The 7,616-nt window shown below is 48.6% G+C and overlaps 1 protein-coding gene across 3 annotated transcripts in view; it reads left to right on the top strand.

Moving 5' to 3' along the window:
- The first annotated feature begins 1,767 nt into the window (after nt 1–1,767).
- Nucleotides 1,768–7,616, top strand: part of MICU1 (mitochondrial calcium uptake 1) — a 95,227-nt gene continuing 89,378 nt past the window's right edge. For all 3 annotated transcript variants that reach the window (XM_077183462.1, XM_054637599.2, XM_054637598.2), the window contains exons 1-2: nt 1,768–1,841; nt 3,402–3,480. The gene's annotated coding sequence lies outside the window, so the exon portion shown is untranslated. The remainder of the gene's footprint in view (nt 1,842–3,401; nt 3,481–7,616) is intronic.

Genomic DNA, 7,616 nt, shown 5'->3' with positions numbered 1-7,616 from the left:
ACAGGACAGGAGGGGAAAATTCCCCTGGACTGGGCAGGATGGAGATCCCAGTGTCTCATCCCAACTCAGACCTGAGCTACCCAAACATGTCAGTGTTTGCTGGCTGCTTCTCCCACCCCTTTTTGGGATCTGGATCTCAGCCACACAGAGACCCCTCTAAGCCTCTGGGATCCCCTTAAGCCTGGCCAAAAGGTTCATCCTAAATAATCCCCACAGTATTACTGCTGTGGGAGGGCAGTGTCAGGATTCAGCAGCCTCCTGGATTCCTCAAGAGCAACCACTGTCTATTTATGCCTCTGGAAAATGTGTTTTTTAATGGGGGGTACATTAAAGCCTGAGGAGAGCTAGCCTAAGAGGCATCTGGAAGCAACTAAAATTAAAATAGCTAAAATTAGCCTGCTCAGCAGTGAGTCCTCCCTCTGCTCTGGATGCCGAGGTGCACATGACCCAGGCGTGCCTTTCTCACTTTCCCTTCCTGCTGCCATCCCGTTCCTGGGCCACTGGGCACGGCCACAGCTGCTGCCACACCCACCCATGGCCCTGGAGAAGGGAGGAATTCCTCCCTCTGAGGGTGGCACAGGCAGTGCCCAAGGCCAGGCTGGACAGGGCTTGGAGCAGCCTGGGATGGTGGAAGGTGCCCCTGTGCACAGCAGAACAAGATGATCTTTAAGATCCCTTCCAACCCCTTATCATTCTATGATTCTATAGATAAATAAAAGCCCCTGAGATCCCATATACCCCTGTTTCAGGCCCTATGCACAAGCCCTTCAGCCCTGCTAACCAGGACCTATAGAGACACTCCTTGTACAGTGCATACAAGCCTTTCAGGACCTGTACATAAACCCCTCAGACCCTACAGACAGGCCATTCAGGACCTAGAAATATGCACAGACAGGCCATTCAGGACCTAGAAATATGCTCCTTGTACACTGGACACAGGCCTTGAGGGACCTACAGGTATGGGGCCCTGAGACCCTATATACAGACCTTTCAGAGCATAAAGATAGATAGATAGATAGATATAGCCTCTGAGACTCTATATACAGACCTTTAAGAATATATATATATACAGACCTCACAGAACCCATATATATATATATATATATATGCGCACATACATATATATATGTGCACATAAATATATATCTACACATATATAAATATATATATGCACATATATATATTTATATATATGGACCCCTGAGACCCTATATACAGACCATTCATAGCATATATATCTATATATATATATCTATATATACACTATAGACAGGCCTCTGAGACTCTATGTACAGACCTTTCAGACTCTCTATCTACCTATAGATAGGTGGGACCCTCAGACCTTATGTATAGACCTCACAGAACCCATATATATACATAGATACATACTTATATCTATATATAGATATATACATAAATATGTATATATGCATATACACACACATATATAGATTTTTTTTCTTTTTAATATATATATGGAGCCCTGAGACCCTATATACAGGCCTTCAAGTACATCTAAGCCCCTGAGGCCCCACACTCACTCTTCAAGGCCCTATACCCAATCCCCATAGCCCCTACAGACAGGACCCGTAGGAGCACTCACCACACGCTGTATAAAAGCCTCTCCTGACCTACACAAAAAGCTTTTTGAACCCCTACACCCGCACGGATCCCCCAAAACCCGCAGCGACCCCCGCGCCCCTCACGGCGCCCAGCAGGCGCCGAGGCCACGCCCACAACCGACAGACCACGCCCACACCCGCTCCGCCCACGCCCCTTTTCCCCGCCCCCGGAAGAGCGCGCGCGGCGGGCGGGGCGGCGGCAGTGGCGGCGGGGTTGAGGTGAGCGGGGTCCTGAGGGGCCGGGGAGGGCACGGCTCAGGGCTGGGGGGTTCACGGTGCTGGGGCTGCGGTGCTCCCGGACTTGGCAGTGATGGGGGCCCAGGCTGAGTGCATGCCAGAGCCCGGAACTGGGCGGGGAGGGGGGGGGTTCCCAAGGCCCGGGGAAGTTCAAGGCCCCGGAATGTGGGGTGTGCTTAGGCCAGAGAGCTGAGGGGAGTCCTGAGGGCTGAGCTGGGGTTCCTGGGTTTCGGGGCTAAGGAGAGTCGGAATATGGGATCTGCTTAAGCCAGAGGTCTGAGGGCAGTCCCGGAGGTTGAGCTGGGGTTCCCGGGGCTAAGGGGAGTCGCAGGCCCCGGGAATAGGAGGGTCCTGCCTGCCGGAGCTGGGGGACTCCGAGGCCCCGGGAATAGGAGGGTCCTGTCCCCCGGAACTGGGGGACTCCGAGGCCCCGGGAATAGGAGGGTCCTGCCTGCCGGAGCTGGGGGACTCCGAGGCCCCGGGAATAGGAGGGTCCTGCCCGCCGGAGCTGGGGGACTCCGAGGCCCCGGGAATAGGAGGGTCCTGCCCCCCGGAACTGGGGGACTCCGAGGCCCCGGGAATAGGAGGGTCCTGCCCCCCAGAGCTGAGGGACTCCAAGGCCCCGGCAGTGAGGGGTGCTGGGTCCCGGGGCTTGGGGCTAAGACAGAGCTGCTGCCCGGCACAATCAGTTTTTCCGGGCCACACGGGGCTCGGGATGCCGCATTCTTGTGGCTGCTCCATCCCGTGTCCCGCAGTGACCCCGTGCCTTCCCCCCCGGGCAGTGACCCCGCGGGGCTGGGGCTCCGTGGCGGCGCTCGGCGGAAGGAGGGTCCCGCCAGGGTTCGGTACCGGGGGCCCTGCAGGGAGTTCTGGGGAGCTCCCACCGTGCGAGCAGCCAGGCTTGGGTAGGTTTTCTTGCTGGTTGTAGTGAGAGCAGCCAGACTTGGGTTACTTTTGTTGCTGTTGTGGGATCGCCGGCGGCCGCTGCCCGGGCTGTGTGAGTTATCACCCTGTGTTAGAGCTCACGTCTAACCACTTGCTCTTGATAGAGGTTCCTTAAAGCTTTAACTGCGCTGAATGGCCCCAGCTGTGTTTGATGTGCAGCTTGTGTGGGAAAACCTTTAGGGTGAATTTGAGTTAATGTACTGCTCGGAGCACAGAAATGCCTGATGTTTATCACAACGTGATTTATGTATCCTGTGCTTGCCTGTAGTTTAATGAGCTGCTTGGGAAAGATGGTAAACCTGGCTGTGTTTAGTGGGGTCTAGAGGGGTGGGCAGGTCAAACCAGGCAGGATTTTTGGAGGTTTCTCTTTTAGAATCCTCACTGCCAGCTGGGGCTTGAATTAAAGGCCTGGCTTATCTTTAATTCCTTTATTCAGCTGTTGACCATTTTCCTCCTGCTGGCTTTTTTTGGCTCAGTCTGAGATGCATTTCCTGAGGTCGATACATATGAGCCCTGCAGGGCATGACTGCCAGGAGGGAAATTGGGTGCAGCCAGCACGAAGTTATGATCTTTATTATGTTTCTTTCTCATTTTTAGAACAGGCCCCAGCTGAGAAATACTTCCCTGTGTTCCCTGTGACCTGTTGACCTGCAAACTGGGAGCAAATACACTACAGGTGAGGATGGTGTTGCTGAGTGCTGGGCTGTGCCACTCCCTGCTCTCAGGTGCTTTAACTGCTGAATTCATCATTTGGCTGATTAATATACCTTGTGTAGAATTATTCTTGTCCTGGAGTGTTCTCTTAGGGCTTTTCTCAAAGCTGTAGGAGAATCAGTTGCCTTTTTTTGCAGTGTGCAAAGTTGTGCTGTGACTTTCCTGGTGCAAGTGCTTGGGCACACTGAGCCCTGGAAGAAGTTTGTCTGCCTGAGCTTTCTGTCAAGCCAACCTCAGCTGTTCCAGCACTTTCATAAAATGTAAAAAAACTCTCAACATCAAAAAAAAACCCTGCAAGTGATCACTAAAAATGTGTTAGAACATGGGAAAGTATAGAAAAAGCCCCAACAAAAATACAACCAAAGCTAATAAAAGATACTTAAACTATGTGCTTGTCCATCTGGAGCAACAGAGCATTTAATGGCTAGATGGGATATTGGGAAGAAATCTTTCCCTGGCAGGGTGGGCAGGCCCTGGCACAGGGTGCCCAGAGCAGCTGGGGCTGCCCCTGGATCCCTGGCAGTGCCCAAGGCCAGGCTGGATGGAGCTTGGAGCAGCCTGGGATGCTGGAAGGTGTTTACAGTGAATCTTAAGCTCATGTAACCCCTCTTTATTTATTTGTGGCTCTTTCTCCCCATGACCCATTCCCTGCAGCAAGATTTGTGGTATGCCCCAATGCTTCCTGAAGCAAGGAAACTGAAATGCCATGCCCTGGAGGAAAAGGAATGATGGGCCTTGATCCCATCAGTACTGTCTGCCTGCTATGTGTCACTGGTGGCTCTGTCACTTCTCCCTGCAGGTTCCTGGGTAAGCTCCTGGCAGAGTTGGAGGAGAGATGATCCCATTGTCCTCAGGCTGCAAGACTTGCTGGTCATTTGATGCAGCATCTCAGAAATTGTTTAATGTGGTTTTTTTTTTTTTAAGGTGATAATTGAGGGAAGCCATCAGCATGTTTAGGTCTGGACTGTGGCAGTAACCATTTTTATTTTCTTGAGCAAAAGAAGTTCTGTAGCAATCATATAGTTGTTATAAAAACACATTGTTTCATGATGTTGCAGTTGCTGCAGTAACACTTCCTGAGGTGAGCTGGCATATGGAAATACTTGGTTTTTTCTTCCCAAGTTCTCAGTTGTCATATTGGGGCTCAATATTTTAGCTCAGTGCAGGGGGGCTGAGGATGCTTGGGTACAACAATAAAAATAACCTTAATTATATTAATTCCAGGTGCTGTTTTCCTGTTGATTTCACTGATTTCCTGTTGGGATGTTGAAGGGGTGCCAGAGTGTCTTGGTGTAGATGTGATTTCAGGTGGGATGATGTTTGGGATGATTTAGCAGGAATCTTTGGGTGTTGTACACCTTTGAGATGAATATTGCCTTTCCTTTTTAAACTGAATTGTTCTAAGAAAAGCATGGTGCAAATGGTATGGCTCCCTCTTAAACACAGGATCATGGAAAGGCTATTAACAATCATCCAGTGCCACCCTTGCCATGGCAGGGACACCTGCCACCATCCCAGGCTGCTCCAAGCCCTGTCCAGCCTGGCCTTGGGCACTGCCAGGGATCCAGGGGCAGCCCCAGCTGTGCCAGGGGCTCCCCACCCTCCCAGGGAACAATTCCTAATTCCCAATATCCCATCCAGCCCTGCCCTCTGGCACTGGGAACCCATTTTCCCTTGTCCTTTTGCTCCATGTCCTTGTCCAAAATCATTTTCCATCTCTTTTGTTGCTACTGCAAGGCTGAGGATGAATATTTATCTTTAGGGTGATGCATTTGACACTTCAAGCAGAAAATACACAGACTCCTAGCAGAAAGTGAGTAGAGCCTGAGGCACTTTGTCTCCCTAAGCACACACCATCCAAAGCCTGTGGCAGCCTCACCTCTTAGTTTTAGATTTAAGATACTTTAAAAGAGGAAAACCAGGCTGTTAGATCATGGATTGTTTTACTGTGGCTTCTGCACTTACCTGAAAAGTCGTTGGGTAGTAAATTCTGGGTTCTGTTTGTCTGCTGCCCTGTCTGTGAGTACAGTGACTTGTTTATCCCCAGAGACACTTGCTATGGACTTTGCTTCTGTAAATTCTGCATTTCACCTCTCTTGAGAGCAGCTTTTCATTGGAGTCCCACCATGTGAGGAGCTCCTTGGCTGTGGGGCAGGATAAGGTTGGAAGAACCAAAGCACTGGTGGTTGTAACTGGGAATTTGTTCTGAGGCTAGCACAAGGTTTGGGCTGGGGATTTTTTCTGGCTCTCCAAGGTCTTTCAAGCTAAAATTCCAAGTTGTTTCTTGTCACCATGATATTTTCTGAAAAGAGGCCTCAGAAAAGAATGGAAACCATAATTATCTGATTGTTTGGGAATGTGGTGTAGAAATAATTTACCAACAGCTGCATCTTTGATTGGTTCCATGTGAATTGTTTCTAATTAATGACCAATCACCATCAGCTGTGTCCCACTCTGAGGAGTCATCATGAGCTTTCATTATCATTCTTGTTTAGCCTTCTGATGTATCCTTTCTCTTTCTTTAGTATAGTTTAGTATATCATTTCTTTTAACATAATATCATAAAATAATAAATCAACATTCTGACAACATAAAATCCAATTCTCATCTCTCACCTCATCCTGAAGACCTCACAACACCACAGTTTCTCTTTAGCTCTGTGACATGCAATCTAAGATCCTCATGTAGACAACAAGAAGGAAGGTCATGGTTTGAGACAAGAAGAGTTGCAGCTGCCCTGTGCTTGAAACAGGAGCCCAGGGAATCTGTGTGGCTGCAGAATCCATGGCCTGTCTGTGCTGCCCACACCAGCCCCAGTGTCTGTATGCACCAGCTGTGTTCTGTACCACCACTGAATCTCTGTGTTTTCATGTGTTTGCTGCAAACTTCTCACCTCTGGCATTTTAGCTTCAGGAGCTACAAGAGCAGTGGGGTTTTGTCACAAAATCTCAGTTGTGACACAGACAGGTACCTCAGGTGTGCTGCCTGCCTGCCCACCTTGGATGCAGCCAAGTGTTTGCTGCTGGCTTTCTCCTGCTGAAACTGAGCCCTCAGGCTGTGTTCTAAGAGCACAAGGCACAAGCCTGGCTTATCCATGTTCTCTTCTCCTCTCTGAAGCTCAAGCCAATCCAACAATGTGTTGCTGGAAAAAATTGAGACCTGCTTTTCCTTTTTGGGGGGAAAGCAATGCTGTGCTCTTCTCCTGATTTCCCAAAGGATCTCCATCTGGTAAATGAAACACAAGTGCTGTGAATTTTTTTTTGTTTTTTCAGTAGGTTTTCAATTTAAAATTTCTTTGTCTAGAAAAGAAAGCCACCAAAGCATTACTCTTTGGCCAGAAAGAAACATTTTCTTGAAGATCTGGCTGTAGATGATGTTTCTGTTTAAAAGGCAACTTCAGCCAAGGAGAAATTCCCACATTGTGATATTCAGGTTCTTGGGGAGTTCACAAATCTTTTTCCTTCTTGTCACAGAGGAGTTCAGCCTTCACCATATCAAATTCTGAGACAATCCACTGTCTGTCACACTTCAAAAAACCTTTGTTTCTTACTGGAGCTGGAATTGTATCTGCAGGTAACTCAAACCTACCCCCTTGTCAGCTTAGGGAGGCTTTTACTTTGTTCTAAATTTTTCTTTTCCAGAATTAATTTTTCATTTTTATCCATTAGGAGTTAACACTGCTTTTCCTAGAGCCCAATGGGCCATAAACATTTCTTAAATGTAACTACTGAGATACTTTTTGTTTCTTGTGAGGTACATGCAGGTGGATGACTGTTGGATGGAGCTTCAAGGGGAGTGGAAAAGTTAGGAATTCTCAGGAAATCATGCCCTGTGGCCACAGATTGTGCAAGGCAAGTTAAATGAGTCAGGCCATTAAGCAGATGCATTCCTGCTGGCTGTAACTTTTTGTAGGAAAAGGCAGCCATGTCATGTTTTCTACCCTTCTGCCAAAAGTTCTTTGATGATCCTTTGCTCCTCAAGCCAGTGTGGAAATACCTCTGGTGCACCTGCTGCAGTGGCTGCTTTGCAAAGGCAGCCTGATTATTTGAGAATAGCACTGGAAAAAGAAAATTTCACACTTCTGAGTAGGGTAGAAGT

This window comes from Agelaius phoeniceus, chromosome 9 (assembly GCF_051311805.1).
Source record: "Agelaius phoeniceus isolate bAgePho1 chromosome 9, bAgePho1.hap1, whole genome shotgun sequence".
Lineage (NCBI taxonomy): Eukaryota > Metazoa > Chordata > Aves > Passeriformes > Icteridae > Agelaius > Agelaius phoeniceus.
The sequence above is the reverse complement of the archived record's forward strand: the minus strand, read 5'-3'. Positions and strand labels throughout refer to the sequence as shown.